Here is a 17,477-nt window from a genome sequence, read left to right as displayed (position 1 = left end):
CGCTGATTGCCTGAAAATCGCCGGCCCGGCAACTGAGTTGTCAGCAGCGCCGCGCGCTCTGATTGGCCAGGAGCTGTTTTGGGGTGGGGACGGGGGGAACTGGGGACCCCCAGGAGCCCCCCGGCTTTGGGGGTTTCCATCCCCCCTCGGCCCTCGGGGCGGCCCTGGGGCCACCCCAACACCCCCAAAGTGGGGAGGGTCCCCGGAGCCCTTTGGATCCCCCAAAAATGGGCTGGAAGCGGCAGGAGCCGCCCCAAAAAGGGATTGAAGGGTCCGGTCCGGGAATGGGGGAGGCTCCGGGGATGGCTCCGATCTGGATCGGGGCGGGCTGGGATTGAGGGAGGGTCCGTTCAGAGACTGGGCAGGGGTCTGGGACTGGGTCAGGGGCTGGCATTGGGGAGGGTTTGGGAATTGGGGAGGGGTCTGGGATTGAGGGGATTGGTCCATCTCGGGACTGGGGCAGGGTCGCTCCCTGGGGGAGGGGTCCATTATTGGGCCAGGGCCTCTCCCCTTCCCGAGCCCAATCCCGTTCCTGATCCTGTTCCCGATCCCAATCCCATTCCCATTTCTGTTCCCGTTCCCGATCTCATTCCCGACCCCGATCCCACTCCCATTCCCGATCCCGATCCTGTTCCCAGTCCCGGTCCCGCCGCTGTTTCCAGGAAATGGCTCTGCTCTCAACCCCGACCCCAAACCCAGCGGGTCAAACACCCCAGATCCTGGGGTCAACTCCCCCCGACCCCAAATCCTGGGGGTTCAAACACTGGGGGGGTCAAGCACCCTCAAACCCAAACTCTGGGATGTCAAGCCCTACCCCCCCCCCCAGCCCCGAACCCCAAATTTTAGGATCAAACCCTCCAAATCCCAGATCCTGGGGTGTCAAACACTCCCCAATTCCCAAACGATGGGGTTAAATACCCCTGATTTTGCTGATGGAAAAAAAACTTCTTTTCAGGGTTGGACGACCTGGTTGCGACAGCGGAACCCTTCTAAAAGACGGATGCTAAGAGACATAACCGGTGCTGTGGGAACAGGATTGGGAATTCTAAATAGCATTGATTCAGAAGTATTAATGAACACATTGGCTGCCACCACTAGATTTGACCAAATTCCAACAACCACTGCAGTCGTCCTTCTTGGCCTTGGGAAGACATCAGCGCTTGCTATCAAACATATTACCAAGTTGGGAGGAAGCAAGCGTAAATGATCACAAATTGGTAATTGATGCACTCGGTGCCACACAAAAGAACGTTTCTTTAGCTCTCAGCTGTATCCAGGCTCAATTAGGGATGCAGTCGGTTGCTGCCTCGATTATAAGAGAAGGTGAAGAAGGCACTTTTCCTACTGAGATTCGGAAAATAGTTTGGGACAGTGCCGCTGATTTTGAAAAGGAATTCCAATCCCGGTGGAACCTAGTGAACTTTACCTATGACCCCATCACAAACATAGCCACAGCTTTGGTGTTAACCGTACGTGATGCCTCAAGTGCGTTTGGTATTCCCCATCATTGCACTAGGACTGGGACACATATGGAGCCACTGGGAATGTGCTGGGGGCAACTGGGACCACGCTGGGGGCAACTGGGGACAAGGGTGAGTGACTGGGGCCCTGCTGGCAGAGACTGGGATCATACTGAACTCATACTGGGATCTTACTGGGAGTGACTGGGACTATTCTGGGGGCAAGTGGGAGAACTGGGAAAACACTGGATGGCACTGGGAACAACGGGAACAGTGCTGGGGGCAAATTGTATCATAACGGGGAATGACTGTCAGCAACTGGGCTCCTGCTGGGAGCAGCCCCTGGCGGCCCCGGGAGCCCCGCACCCCTTTCCCGGCCATGCCGCCCCTCCAGCCCCAGCACCCCCCATTGCCGGGGTGCCGGCACTGCCAGGGGTCCCCCCCTCTCGGGTTCCCCGCTGGGGCTTCTGGGGCTCTCCTCTCTCGGGGCTCCCGCTCAGGGCAGCCGCGGCTCTCCCGGGGCTCCCCAAAACCGGTGTCCCCCCGACGGGGCTCTGCCGCCACCCACACTGGGATCCCCCAAAAACACCTCTCGGGGACCCCCCGATGTCCCCCCGAGGGCCAGCTGCGGCTCGGCTTTGGAGCCCTGCCAGCTCCAAACATCCCTCCCAAAGAACCCGAACCCAGGCACCCCCCAGGATATTTGGGCCGAGCTCCCCCTCCCTGGGCACCTGCGGGATGGGGGCGATGCTCCCGGGGTGCTGCGAGCTCAGGCAGCGCCAGGGCCACGCGATTCCTTCTCTCCTCTCCTCCGGCTGCTCCCTGCTGCCGCTGCGCCTCTTCCTCCCTCCCTCCTCCTCCTCCCCCGCTCCGGGATCCTGAACCATGAGGGGAAAGGAGCGAGGAAAGGGCAGAACCGTGAGGGGAAAGGAGCGGGGCCAGGGGGACGCGCTGTCCTAAAAAAGCCCGGTTTGACCCAAAATCACCCAAAAGGGCATCAAATGCAGCCTACATCCACATGGTTCGGCCTGACACCAACCAAATGGGATTAAAAGTATCCAGAGGGCTCTAAAATCCAACCCAAGGGGCTTAAAACTGCCCCAAGTGTTTTATAGCCCTCAAGAAATGGCTTAAGATCACCCGTAAATCTTTCAAATGTGACTAAAATCCACCCTGAAAGTATCTGGTCCAGCCTAAAATCATCCAAAGGTATCTAAAATCACCAAAATGTCCCTGACACCAACACAAGAAGACCTAAAATCACCCTAAAAAGGCTTGGTTCAACCTAAAATTGCCCAAAGCAGCAAAAAACCCTACTTAAATGCACCCAAAATACACAAAAAAAAGGGACCTAAAATCACCCACACAGGATTAGGATTCACCCATATGGGCCCCGTTTTTCCTAAACTCACCCAAATGGGCCCCAGCCCCACCCACATGGGCCTAAAATCATCCAAAGGGGTCTGAAATCCCCCCTAAACCCCACCAGATTCGGCCTCAAATCAGCCACAGGGGCTGAAAATCCACCCAAAAAGGCTCGGGATCCCCGCAAGGGATCTGAAGCCCACCCTAAACCTGCCCGGTTCGGCCCAAAATCCCCCAAAGGGGCCGAGCCCGAGGCCGAGCCCGGGATCGGCTCCGGGGTGGCTCCGGGACCTCCGCGTTCGCTCCGGGCAGTTTTGGCCGCGGCCCCGGACGGGCCTGGGCGGGACCGGGAGGGACCAGGGAGGGCTCGGGAGGGGTTTGGGCATCTGGGGCTTTTTTGGGCTTGGGGGAATTGTGTTGGGAGTTTATGGGGAATTGTTGGGGTTTTTGGGGAGAATTATTGGGTTTGGAGGCAGTTGGGGGATTTTGGGGAGTTTGGTTTTGAGGGGTTTTATTGGTGCTTTGAGGGGGAAGTTGTTTTCCTGGGGGTATTTGGGGGTTAATTGAAATTTTTTGTGTTTTCTTTAGAATTTTGGAAGGTTTTACTGGGATTTTGTGGGGATTTTGTGGGATCCTCTGGAATTATTTCTGGGTTTTATTGGGATTTTTAGGGGATTTGGAGGCAATTTATTGGAATTGTGGGGGCATTTAGTGGGATTCTTTGGGGATTTGGGTTTGTTAGGAATTTTAGTGGGGATTAGGGGGGGTTTTGTAGGTTTTTTCTAGGTTGTTGTCAAGATTTCTTTGGACTCGTGAGTATTTTGTGGGGCTTGTTGTGGTTTTGGAGACATTTTTGGGAGGATTTGTGGGGTTTAATTGGGATTTTGTGGGCTTTTATTGGGATTCGAGGGTGTTCTAATGGGAATTTGTGAAATTTAATTGCGATTTCATGGGGTTTATTGGGACTTTCAGGGGTTTAAATGAGACTTTGGTGCCTCTCAGCCCTTCCCCACACCCTGGGACAACTCCAAAGCCCCCCAAAATTCCACTGAAACCCCCCAAAATCCCCCAAAAATCCCAATTAAAAACTCCTAAACACCAAAGAATCCCACAAAATCCCAATGGAACCCACCAAAATTAAAAAAAAAACAAAAAAAAAAAAACAAAAAAAAAAAAAAAACAAAAAAACGCCCAAAAATTTCAATAAATCCCCCAAAAAATAACCACCCCAAAACCCTAAAAAATCCCTAAAATCCAAAATCCTCAAAACCCACAAAACCCCCATAACCCCACAAACCCAGTAATTCTCTCCAAAATCCAATAATTCCCCCTAATCTCCCAACAAAATCCCCCAAAGCCCATACATGCCGCCAAAATCTCCCCCAAATCCCCCCAGAGCGCCCCAGACTCACCGGGGGCAGTCCTGGATCAGGGGGCACCGGCCGGTGGAACAGGAGCCACCTCAGGGGGCCTGCGGTGCTTTTTGGGGAGGGGGCACCATGGGAAACCCCCCAAAAATGGGGGGGGGAACCCCTGTGGCACCCCCTCCCCCGAATGCCCCCTCACCCGGTTCAGGAATAGCCAAACTCAAGAAAATGTAAACCAGGCTTGACTTTCCAGAAATTATTTTTGGCCGGGTTTAGCTGCACCCTCCAGGCTCAGGATCACCGGTGTATTTGCAGGTTTTGCTCTGCATCATCAGCCTGCCCAGACTCTGCTCGGTGTTTCACAAATGGAGAAGACAATGGATATTGTGCCAAGCTTCCTTGCAAACAGCAACACCTGCATCAGCATGACAGAAAAGAAGGGAAAAAAAAAAAAAAGAAAATAATCAGCGGTTAGAACAGAGCCAGTGTCCCACCATCTTCCCCTCCACTGTTATTATAGAGGCAAACCTGGGCCTAAAGCTTCCACCTCTCAGTTCCTGATGCTGTTTGACTTCAGCCTTGACTCCCCCTGATCTACCTGACTGCCGTCCAAGTGGGGCTGGGGATGCTCAGCCTGGAAAGAGGAGACACTGGGGAGGCCTCCCTGCAGCTCTGCAGGACTGGAAGGGTCCCACAGGAAAGACGGGGACAGTGTTCAGCCGGGCCCGTGGCAACAGGACAAGGGGGGATGGCTTTCAACTGCAGGAGGCTGATTGAAGTTGGATCTGAGGGAGCTGCTCTTTTACACGGAGGCTGCTGAGGCACTGGCCCAGGCTGTGGATGCCCCATCCTTGGCAACAGGGCTGTGAGCAGCATGGGCTGGGGAAGATTGCTCAGCTCGGAACAAGATGCTCTTTAGATCCACTGTGATGTCACAGATGTGATGTTCCAGCAGGAACTTCCAGCGTCCAGCAAAGAGCACAACACAACCACTGGCCCTTGTGTCAGCCCACCCTGTGCCAGCCCTCGTGCCAGCTCACCCTTCACCATGTTCCCTGTCACTCTTCTCGTCACCTGCGCCCTGATACTCCCATCAGTCCTGAAAGCTCTCTGTTGCCTGGATTTTGTCATCCGTCCCTGCAGGATGCTCACATTTGTCCTGAGGAAGGTACAGTGCCATTCCATGGAGGTGGACACCCCCCAGCTGCCCGGCTGGGCTGGAGTTCTGTGGGGATGGGGTGGGACAGGGACCCCACTCTGAGGTGTTGCTACCTCTGCAGGCTGTCACCGAGAGAGAGGACGAGATGGAGGTGGACATGCAGGCTGATAGAGAGGAGGACATGGAAGTGGATGGCGAAGAGAGTGGAGACAATGCGATGGAGGTGGACATGGAGATTGATACAGAGGAGGAGATGGAAGTGGATGGAGAAGAGAGTGGAGAGGAAGAGATGGAGGTGGACATGCAGATGGATACAGAGGAGGAGATGGAAGTGGATGGAGAAGAGACTGGAGAGGAAGAGATGGAGGTGGACATGGAGATTGATACAGAGGAGAAGATGGAAGTGGATGGAGAAGAGACTGGAGAGGAAGAGATGGAGGTGGACATGCAGATGGATCCAGAGGAGGAGATGGAAGTGGATGGAGAAGAGACTGGTGAAGAAGAGATGGAGGTAGATGTGGAAGAGGAGATGGACGTGGAAATGGAAGAGTACCTTGAGGACATGGACATTGATGAGAAAGATGAGGAAGAGGCCATGATCTTGGGATGAAGAGCAATACCAGCAGCAGGACAGGCATGTGGTCCCCACAGGCAGAGCGGGTCCCCTGCTGCCAGGCTGGGACTGGGCTGGGTGGTCCCTGCTCAGGGATGTGGGACCCGGTGCATTGGGTTCTGGTGGCCATCCCCAGCCTGTGCTGCGCTTGCTGGGCCAGCCTGGGGGCACATGGAAGAGCCCTCTCTGCCTGATTGGAGTGACCGTGCCTCTTGCTTTTCCTCAAGGACCGATGGAGATCCCGGACAGAGATGCCACCCTTTTGTACATACGTTGTAGAGTTTGTTGTTGTCTTTAGGCTATAGGTTTTAGGGCTTCTTTTTGTCTTCTGTAAATACATTTCATAGACTTTTGTTAGATATGTTCTTAGGTATATACGTTCCATAGATAGTTGTTGTTACAAATATTCTTACAATGTAAATGTGTTCTGTGTTTTCTTTGCTGTTTTTCTGAAAATAAACAAGCTTTATTTTTCACACCCCAGTTCTCTTTCCATTTGCTTCAGGCACAGGTAGCATTTGCAAAGTTGTGGTTTCCGCTTGCTCCAGGTTCCCAGGGCTGGAGGTCGGTGGGGGCGCTGGCACAGCCACAAGCTTTTGTTTGGGGGCAATATTGAGAAGGGGGTGGGAGAGGGGGCACAGGGGGAGGTGGGACCCACTGAGGCTCCCCCAGGTCACCCCAGGACCCCCAGGCCCCGTCCCAGCCCCCCCAGTTCCCTCCACAGCCCCGGCTGAGGGGGGCTCAGCCCAGGAGCCGCCGTCGTTCGGGGCTCCCCCGAGGGCAGCCGCCAACGGGAGAGCTCCCGGCTCGGAGAGGCCCCAGCAGAGGAGGGGATCTTGTCCCTCCTCGAGTGCCCTGAAGGGTCTTCAGGCCCCTCTGAAGAGGAGTTTTTCTCTTTTTAGGGATGTTTGGGGGGACCTCACCCCTCCAAGGGTGTTTTTTCCTCCCCATTTTCAGGTGTTTGTGGGGCCACAGCCCCACAAGCCCCTTTTCAGGGGTGATCATGACAGCTTTAAGTGACATTTTTCTGGGGGACTCACTCCAAGCCACTGTAGGGGATGTTTTGCCCCCCAGGGTGGATTTTTGGGGTTTAAGGGCCCCCGCTCTGGTCGGGTCCCACTCTAACTCCCCTGAAGAGGCCAACACCACTCCTGCTGATTCCGGCAGCGGAGCCCTAGGAGGGTTGTAAGAGTTGAAATTTTTAAATTTCATTTTTATTCTATTTTATTTAAATTCAAATTTATTGATTTTTAGTTTTATTATAACTCGTTGAGAGGACAGCAAGGACATTCAAGGGCAGGAACATTTTTTCCTGGCTGGTGACTGGAATTTCAGACCCTGGCAGTGTGTGCAGAACTACACAGACTGGGATCAAACATGGGCTGAGATCACCTGGACTGAGATCCTATGGACTGGGACCATATGGAATGGGACCATAGGGATCAGGACGGTACACACTGGGATAAACTGGGTTGAGATTCTATGGACTGGGACCACATCGACTGGGATTGCACAGACTGGGATCCCATGGACTGGGAAAAAGCATTGGCTACCATTGGCTACCATCCACATAGAAAGGTGGCCACCTCAAGTTGTCTTGATCCTTTTTGGGTGTCCCATCCCCCTCTTTCCCCCGCCTTCCCCATCGTTCCCCCAATCCCCGCTCCCCTCCCCCGTGTTTGGTTTTGGGGGTTCCAGGCCCCTCCTGCTCCGTGGGGGGGTCCCGATCCCTCTTTGGTTTAATTTGGGGCCCCCAACCCCTTCTCACCGCGACCCCCGCGGCCGGGGGGGCTCTCAGCACCACCAGTGCCACCAGTCCGGCCCCAGCTGCCCCCGCACGCCCCATCCCCATCCCCAGGGTCACCTCCCCCCTCCCCAAATTCCGCTCCCGGGGAGCGCTGGGCGCTGCGGCTCCGCCTGGCGACTGAGGAGTCATCGAGAACAAGCGCTCTGATTGGCTAGAAATGGCCCCGCGCAGTCTCTGATTGGCTAGCGCATTGAGAAGCGTTTTGATCTGCCTGGCAACCGATGAGCAGCGCTATCGCAGGCGCTGATTGCCTGAAAATCGCCGGCCCGGCAACTGAGTTGTCAGCAGCGCCGCGCGCTCTGATTGGCCAGGAGCTGTTTTGGGGTGGGGACGGGGGGAACTGGGGACCCCCAGGAGCCCCCCGGCTTTGGGGGTTTCCATCCCCCCTCGGCCCTCGGGGCGGCCCTGGGGCCACCCCAACACCCCCAAAGTGGGGAGGGCCCCCGGAGCCCTTTGGATCCCCCAAAAATGGGCTGGAAGCGGCAGCGCCCCAAAAAGGGATTGAAGGGTCCGGTCCGGGAATGGGGGAGGCTCCGGGGATGGCTCCGATCCGGATCGGGGCGGGCTGGGATTGAGGGAGGGTCCGTTCAGCGACTGGGGAGGGGTCTGGGACTGGGTCAGGGGCTGGCATTGGGGAGGGTTTGGGAATTGGGGAGGGGTCTGGGATTGAGGGGATTGGTCCATCTCGGGATTGGGGCAGGGTCGCTCCCTGGGGGAGGGGTCCATTATTGGGCCAGGGCCTCTCCCCTTCCCGAGCCCAATCCCGTTCCTGATCCTGTTCCCGATCCCAATCCCATTCCCATTTCTGTTCCCGTTCCCGATCTCATTCCTGACCCCGATCCCACTCCCATTCCCGATCCCGATCCTGTTCCCAGTCCCGGTCCCGCCGCTGTTTCCAGGAAATGGCTCTGCTCTCAACCCCGACCCCAAACCCAGCGGGTCAAACACCCCAGATCCTGGCGTCAACTCCCCCCGACCCCAAATCCTGGGGGTTCAAACACTGGGGGGGTCAAACACCCTCAAACCCAAACTCTGGGATGTCAAGCCCTACCCCCTCCCCTCAGCCCCGAACCCCAAATTTTAGGATCAAACCCTCCAAATCCCAGATCCTGGGGTGTCAAACACTCCCCAATTCCCAAACGATGGGGTTAAATACCCCTGATTTTGCTGATGGAAAAAAAACTTCTTTTCAGGGTTGGACGACCTGGTTGCGACAGCGGAACCCTTCTAAAAGACGGATGCTAAGAGACATAACCGGTGCTGTGGGAACAGGATTGGGAATTCTAAATAGCATTGATTCAGAAGTATTAATGAACACATTGGCTGCCACCACTAGATTTGACCAAATTCCAACAACCACTGCAGTCGTCCTTCTTGGCCTTGGGAAGACATCAGCGCTTGCTATCAAACGTATTACCAAGTTGGGAGGAAGCAAGTGTAAATGATCACAAATTGGTAATTGATGCACTCGGTGCCACACAAAAGAACGTTTCTTTAGCTCTCAGCTGTATCCAGGCTCAATTAGGGATGCAGTCGGTTGCTGCCTCGATTATAAGAGAAGGTGAAGAAGGCACTTTTCCTACTGAGATTCGGAAAATAGTTTGGGACAGTGCCGCTGATTTTGAAAAGGAATTCCAATCCCGGTGGAACCTAGTGAACTTTACCTATGACCCCATCACAAACATAGCAACAGCTTTGGTGTTAACCGTACGTGATGCCTCAAGTGCGTTTGGTATTCCCCATCATTGCACTAGGACTGGGACACATATGGAGCCACTGGGAATGTGCTGGGGGCAACTGGGACCACGCTGGGGGCAACTGGGGACAAGGGTGAGTGACTGGGGCCCTGCTGGCAGAGACTGGGATCATACTGGACTCATACTGGGATCTTACTGGGAGTGACTGGGACTATTCTGGGGGCAAGTGGGAGAACTGGGAAAACACTGGATGGCACTGGGAACAACGGGAACAGTTCTGGGGGCAAATTGTATCATAACGGGGAATGACTGTCAGCAACTGGGCTCCTGCTGGGAGCAGCCCCTGGCGGCCCCGGGAGCCCCGCACCCCTTTCCCGGCCATGCCGCCCCTCCAGCCCCAGCACCCCCCATTGCCGGGGTGCCGGCACTGCCAGGGGTCCCCCCCCTCTCGGGTTCCCCGCTGGGGCTTCTGGGGCTCTCCTCTCTCGGGGCTCCCGCTCAGGGCAGCCGCGGCTCTCCCGGGGCTCCCCAAAACCGGTGTCCCCCCGACGGGGCTCTGCCGCCACCCACACTGGGATGCCCCAAAAACACCTCTCGGGGACCCCCCGATGTCCCCCCGAGGGCCAGCTGCGGCTCGGCTTTGGAGCCCTGCCAGCTCCAAACATCCCTCCCAAAGAACCCGAACCCAGGCACCCCCCAGGATATTTGGGCCGAGCTCCCCCTCCCTGGGCACCTGCGGGATGGGGGCGATGCTCCCGGGGTGCTGCGAGCTCAGGCAGCGCCAGGGCCACGCGATTCCTTCTCTCCTCTCCTCCGGCTGCTCCCTGCTGCCGCTGCGCCTCTTCCTCCCTCCCTCCTCCTCCTCCCCCGCTCCGGGATCCTGAACCATGAGGGGAAAGGAGCGAGGAAAGGGCAGAACCATGAGGGGAAAGGAGCGAGGAAAGGGCGGAACCGTGAGGGGAAAGGAGCGGGGCCAGGGGGACGCGCTGTCCTAAAAAAGCCCGGTTTGACCCAAAATCACCCAAAAGGGCATCAAATGCAGCCTACATCCACATGGTTCGGCCTGACACCAACCAAATGGGATTAAAAGTATCCAGAGGGCTCTAAAATCCAACCAAAGGGGCTTAAAACTGCCCCAAGTGTTTTATAGCCCTCAAGAAATGGCTTAAGATCACCCGTAAATCTTTCAAATGTGACTAAAATCCACCCTGAAAGTATCTGGTCCAGCCTAAAATCATCCAAAGGTATCTAAAATCACCAAAATGTCCCTGACACCAACACAAGAAGACCTAAAATCACCCTAAAAAGGCTTGGTTCAACCTAAAATTGCCCAAAGCAGCAAAAAACCCTACTTAAATGCACCCAAAATACACAAAAAAAAGGGACCTAAAATCACCCACACAGGATTAGGATTCACCCATATGGGCCCCGTTTTTCCTAAACTCACCCAAATGGGCCCCAGCCCCACCCACATGGGCCTAAAATCATCCAAAGGGGTCTGAAATCCCCCCTAAACCCCACCAGATTCGGCCTCAAATCAGCCACAGGGGCTGAAAATCCACCCAAAAAGGCTCGGGATCCCCGCAAGGGATCTGAAGCCCACCCTAAACCTGCCCGCTTCGGCCCAAAATCCCCCAAAGGGGCCGAGCCCGAGGCCGAGCCCGGGATCGGCTCCGGGGTGGCTCCGGGACCTCCGCGTCCGCTCCGGGCAGTTTTGGCCGCGGCCCCGGACGGGCCTGGGCGGGGACCGGGAGGGACCAGGGAGGGCTCGGGAGGGGTTTGGGCATCTGGGGCTTTTTTGGGCTTGGGGGAATTGTGTTGGGAGTTTATGGGGAATTGTTGGGGTTTTTGGGGAGAATTATTGGGTTTGGAGGCAGTTGGGGGATTTTGGGGAGTTTGGTTTTGAGGGGTTTTATTGGTGCTTTGAGGGGGAAGTTGTTTTCCTGGGGGTATTTGGGGGTTAATTGAAATTTTTTGTGTTTTCTTTAGAATTTTGGAAGGTTTTACTGGGATTTTGTGGGGATTTTGTGGGATCCTCTGGAATTATTTCTGGGTTTTATTGGGATTTTTAGGGGATTTGGAGGCAATTTATTGGAATTGTGGGGGCATTTAGTGGGATTCTTTGGGGATTTGGGTTTGTTAGGAATTTTAGTGGGGATTAGGGGGGGTTTTGTAGGTTTTTTCTAGGTTGTTGTCAAGATTTCTTTGGACTCGTGAGTATTTTGTGGGGCTTGTTGTGGTTTTGGAGACATTTTTGGGAGGATTTGTGGGGTTTAATTGGGATTTTGTGGGCTTTTATTGGGATTCGAGGGTGTTCTAATGGGAATTTGTGAAATTTAATTGCGATTTCATGGGGTTTATTGGGACTTTCAGGGGTTTAAATGAGACTTTGGTGCCTCTCAGCCCTTCCCCACACCCTGGGACAACTCCAAAGCCCCCCAAAATTCCACTGAAACCCCCCAAAATCCCCCAAAAATCCCAATTAAAAACTCCTAAACACCAAAGAATCCCACAAAATCCCAATGGAACCCACCAAAATTAAAAAAAAAAAAAAAAAAAAAAAAAACAAAAAAAAAAACAACCAAAAAAACGCCCAAAAATTTCAATAAACCCCCCAAAAAATAACCACCCCAAAACCCTAAAAAATCCCTAAAATCCAAAATCCTCAAAACCCACAAAACCCCCATAACCCCACAAACCCAGTAGTTCTCTCCAAAATCCAATAATTCCCCCTAATCTCCCAACAAAATCCCCCAAAGCCCATACATGCCGCCAAAATCTCCCCAAAATCCCCCCAGAGCGCCCCAGACTCACCGGGGGCAGTCCTGGATCAGGGGGCACCGGCCGGTGGAACAGGAGCCACCTCAGGGGGCCCGCGGTGCTTTTTGAGGAGGGGGCACCATGGGAAACCCCCCAAAAATGGGGGGGGGGAACCCCTGTGGCACCCCCTCCCCAGAAAGCCCTCTCCCCCGGTTCAGGAATAGCCAAACTCAAGAAAATGTAAACCAGGCTTGACTTTCCAGAAATTATTTTTGGCCGGGTTTAGCTGCACCCTCCAGGCTCAGGATCACCGGTGTATTTGCAGGTTTTGCTCTGCATCATCAGCCTGCCCAGACTCTGCTCGGTGTTTCACAAATGGAGAAGACAATGGATATTGTGCCAAGCTTCCTTGCAAACAGCAACACCTGCATCAGCATGACAGAAAAGAAGGGAAAAAAAAAAAAAAAGAAAATATTCACCGGTTAGAACAGAGCCAGTGTCCCACCATCTTCCCCTCCACTGTTATTATAGAGGCAAACCTGGGCCTAAAGCTTCCACCTCTCAGTTCCTGATGCTGTTTGACTTCAGCCTTGACTCCCCCTGATCTACCTGACTGCCGTCCAAGTGGGGCTGGGGATGCTCAGCCTGGAAACAGGAGACACTGGGGAGGCCTCAGTGCAGCTCTGCAGGACTGGAAGGGTCCCACAGGAAAGACGGGGACAGTGTTCAGCCGGGCCCGTGGCAACAGGACAAGGGGGGATGGCTTTCAACTGCAGGAGGCTGATTGAAGTTGGATCTGAGGGAGCTGCTCTTTTACACGGAGGCTGCTGAGGCACTGGCCCAGGCTGTGGATGCCCCATCCTTGGCAACAGGGCTGTGAGCAGCATGGGCTGGGGAAGATTGCTCAGCTCGGAACAAGATGCTCTTTAGATCCACTGTGATGTCACAGATGTGATGTTCCAGCAGGAACTTCCAGCGTCCAGCAAAGAGCACAACACAACCACTGGCCCTTGTGTCAGCCCACCCTGTGCCAGCCCTCGTGCCAGCTCACCCTTCACCATGTTCCCTGTCACTCTTCTCGTCACCTGCGCCCTGATACTCCCATCAGTCCTGAAAGCTCTCTGTTGCCTGGATTTTGTCATCCGTCCCTGCAGGATGCTCACATTTGTCCTGAGGAAGGTACAGTGCCATTCCATGGAGGTGGACACCCCCCAGCTGCCCGGCTGGGCTGGAGTTCTGTGGGGATGGGGTGGGACAGGGACCCCACTCTGAGGTGTTGCTACCTCTGCAGGCTGTCACCGAGAGAGAGGACGAGATGGAGGTGGACATGCAGGCTGATAGAGAGGAGGACATGGAAGTGGATGGAGAAGAGAGTGGAGACAATGCGATGGAGGTGGACATGGAGATTGATACAGAGGAGGAGATGGAAGTGGATGGAGAAGAGAGTGGAGAGGAAGAGATGGAGGTGGACATGCAGATGGATCCAGAGGAGGAGATGGAAGTGGATGGAGAAGAGACTGGAGAGGAAGAGATGGAGGTGGACATGGAGATTGATACAGAGGAGGAGATGGAAGTGGATGGAGAAGAGACTGGAGAGGAAGAGATGGAGGTGGACATGCAGATGGATCCAGAGGAGGAGATGGAAGTGGATGGAGAAGAGACTGGTGAAGAAGAGATGGAGGTAGATGTGGAAGAGGAGATGGACGTGGAAATGGAAGAGTACCTTGAGGACATGGACATTGATGAGAAAGATGAGGAAGAGGCCATGATCTTGGGATGAAGAGCAATACCAGCAGCAGGACAGGCATGTGGTCCCCACAGGCAGAGCGGGTCCCCTGCTGCCAGGCTGGGACTGGGCTGGGTGGTCCCTGCTCAGGGATGTGGGACCCGGTGCATTGGGTTCTGGTGGCCATCCCCAGCCTGTGCTGCGCTTGCTGGGCCAGCCTGGGGGCACATGGAAGAGCCCTCTCTGCCTGATTGGAGTGACCGTGCCTCTTGCTTTTCCTCAAGGACCGATGGAGATCCCGGACAGAGATGCCACCCTTTTGTACATACGTTGTAGAGTTTGTTGTTGTCTTTAGGCTATAGGTTTTAGGGCTTCTTTTTGTCTTCTGTAAATACGTTTCATAGACTTTTGTTAGATATGTTCTTAGGTATATACGTTCCATAGATAGTTGTTGTTACAAATATTCTTACAATGTAAATGTGTTCTGTGTTTTCTTTGCTGTTTTTCTGAAAATAAACAAGCTTTATTTTTCACACCCCAGTTCTCTTTCCATTTGCTTCAGGCACAGGTAGCATTTGCAAAGTTGTGGTTTCCGCTTGCTCCAGGTTCCCAGGGCTGGAGGTCGGTGGGGGCGCTGGCACAAGCTTTTGTTTGGGGGCAATATTGGGAAGGGGGTGGGAGAGGGGGCACAGGGGGAGGTGGGACCCACTGAGGCTCCCCCAGGTCACCCCAGGACCCCCAGGCCCCGTCCCAGCCCCCCCAGTTCCCTCCACAGCCCCGGCTGAGGGGGGCTCAGCCCAGGAGCCACCGTCGTTCGGGGCTCCCCCGAGGGAAGCCGCCAACGGGAGAGCTCCCGGCTCGGAGAGGCCCCAGCAGAGGAGGGGATCTTGTCCCTCCTCGAGTGCCCTGAAGGGTCTTCAGGCCCCTCTGAAGAGGAGTTTTTCTCTTTTTAGGGATGTTTGGGGGGACCTCACCCCTCCAAGGGTGTTTTTTCCTCCCCATTTTCAGGTGTTTGTGGGGCCACAGCCCCACAAGCCCCTTTTCAGGGGTGATCATGACAGCTTTAAGTGACATTTTTCTGGGGGACTCACTCCAAGCCGCCGTAGGGGATGTTTTGCCCCCCAGGGTGGATTTTTGGGGTTTAAGGGCCCCCGCTCTGGTCGGGTCCCACTCTAACTCCCCTGAAGAGGCCAACACCACTCCTGCTGATTCCGGCAGCGGAGCCCTAGGAGGGTTGTAAGAGTTGAAATTTTTAAATTTCATTTTTATTCTATTTTATTTAAATTCAAATTTATTGATTTTTAGTTTTATTATAACTCGTTGAGAGGACAGCAAGGACATTCAAGGGCAGGAACATTTTTTCCTGGCTGGTGACTGGAATTTCAGACCCTGGCAGTGTGTGCAGAACCACACAGACTGGGATCAAACATGGGCTGAGATCACCTGGACTGAGATCCTATGGACTGGGACCATATGGAATGGGACCATAGGGATCAGGACGGTACACACTGGGATAAACTGGGTTGAGATTATATGGACTGGGACCACATCGACTGGGATTGCACAGACTGGGATCCCATGGACTGGGAAAAAGCATTGGCTACCATTGGCTACCATCCACATAGAAAGGTGGCCACCTCAAGTTGTCTTGATCCTTTTTGGGTGTCCCATCCCCCTCTTTCCCCCGCCTTCCCCATCGTTCCCCCAATCCCCGCTCCCCTCCCCCGTGTTTGGTTTTGGGGGTTCCAGGCCCCTCCTGCTCCGTGGGGGGGTCCCGATCCCTCTTTGGTTTAATTTGGGGCCCCCAACCCCTTCTCACCGCGACCCCCGCGGCCGGGGGGGCTCTCAGCACCACCAGTGCCACCAGTCCGGCCCCAGCTGCCCCCGCACGCCCCATCCCCATCCCCAGGGTCACCTCCCCCCTCCCCAAATTCCGCTCCCGGGGAGCGCTGGGCGCTGCGGGTCCGCCTGGCGACTGAGGAGTCATCGAGAACAAGCGCTCTGATTGGCTAGAAATGGCCCCGCGCAGTCTCTGATTGGCTAGCGCATTGAGAAGCGTTTTGATCTGCCTGGCAACCGATGAGCAGCGCTATCGCAGGCGCTGATTGCCTGAAAATCGCCGGCCCGGCAACTGAGTTGTCAGCAGCGCCGCGCGCTCTGATTGGCCAGGAGCTGTTTTGGGGTGGGGACGGGGGGAACTGGGGACCCCCAGGAGCCCCCCGGCTTTGGGGGTTTCCATCCCCCCTCGGCCCTCGGGGCGGCCCTGGGGCCACCCCAACACCCCCAAAGTGGGGAGGGTCCCCGGAGCCCTTTGGATCCCCCAAAAATGGGCTGGAAGCGGCAGGAGCCGCCCCAAAAAGGGATTGAAGGGTCCAGTCCGGGAATGGGGGAGGCTCCGGGGATGGCTCCGATCCGGATCGGGGCGGGCTGGGATTGAGGGAGGGTCCGTTCAGCGACTGGGGAGGGGTCTGGGACTGGGTCAGGGGCTGGCATTGGGGAGGGTTTGGGAATTGGGGAGGGGTCTGGGATTGAGGGGATTGCTCCATCCCGGGATTGGGGCAGGGTCGCTCCCTGGGGGAGGGGTCCATTATTGGGCCAGGGCCTCTCCCCTTCCCGAGCCCAATCCCGTTCCTGATCCTGTTCCCGATCCCAATCCCATTCCCATTTCTGTTCCCGTTCCCGATCTCATTCCCGACCCCGATCTCACTCCCATTCCCGATCCCGATCCTGTTCCCAGTCCCGGTCCCGCCGCTGTTTCCAGGAAATGGCTCTGCTCTCAACCCCGACCCCAAACCCAGCGGGTCAAACACCCCAGATCCTGGGGTCAACTCCCCCCGACCCCAAATCCTGGGGGTTCAAACACTGGGGGGGTCAAACACCCTCAAACCCAAACTCTGGGATGTCAAGCCCTACCCCCCCCCCCCCAGCCCCGAACCCCAAATTTTAGGATCAAACCCTCCAAATCCCAGATCCTGGGGTGTCAAACACTCCCCAATTCCCAAACGATGGGGTTAAATACCCCTGATTTTGCTGATGCAAAAAAAACTTCTTTTCAGGGTTGGACGACCTGGTTGCGACAGCGGAACCCTTCTAAAAGACGGATGCTAAGAGACATAACCGGTGCTGTGGGAACAGGATTGGGAATTCTAAATAGCATTGATTCAGAAGTATTAATGAACACATTGGCTGCCACCACTAGATTTGACCAAATTCCAACAACCACTGCAGTCGTCCTTCTTGGCCTTGGGAAGACATCAGCGCTTGCTATCAAACATATTACCAAGTTGGGAGGAAGCAAGCGTAAATGATCACAAATTGGTAATTGATGCACTCGGTGCCACACAAAAGAACGTTTCTTTAGCTCTCAGCTGTATCCAGGCTCAATTAGGGATGCAGTCGGTTGCTGCCTCGATTATAAGAGAAGGTGAAGAAGGCACTTTTCCTACTGAGATTCGGAAAATAGTTTGGGACAGTGCCGCTGATTTTGAAAAGGAATTCCAATCCCGGTGGAACCTAGTGAACT

This window comes from Anomalospiza imberbis, unplaced genomic scaffold (assembly GCF_031753505.1).
Source record: "Anomalospiza imberbis isolate Cuckoo-Finch-1a 21T00152 unplaced genomic scaffold, ASM3175350v1 scaffold_58, whole genome shotgun sequence".
NCBI lineage: Eukaryota > Metazoa > Chordata > Aves > Passeriformes > Viduidae > Anomalospiza > Anomalospiza imberbis.
The sequence above is the reverse complement of the archived record's forward strand: the minus strand, read 5'-3'. Positions refer to the sequence as shown.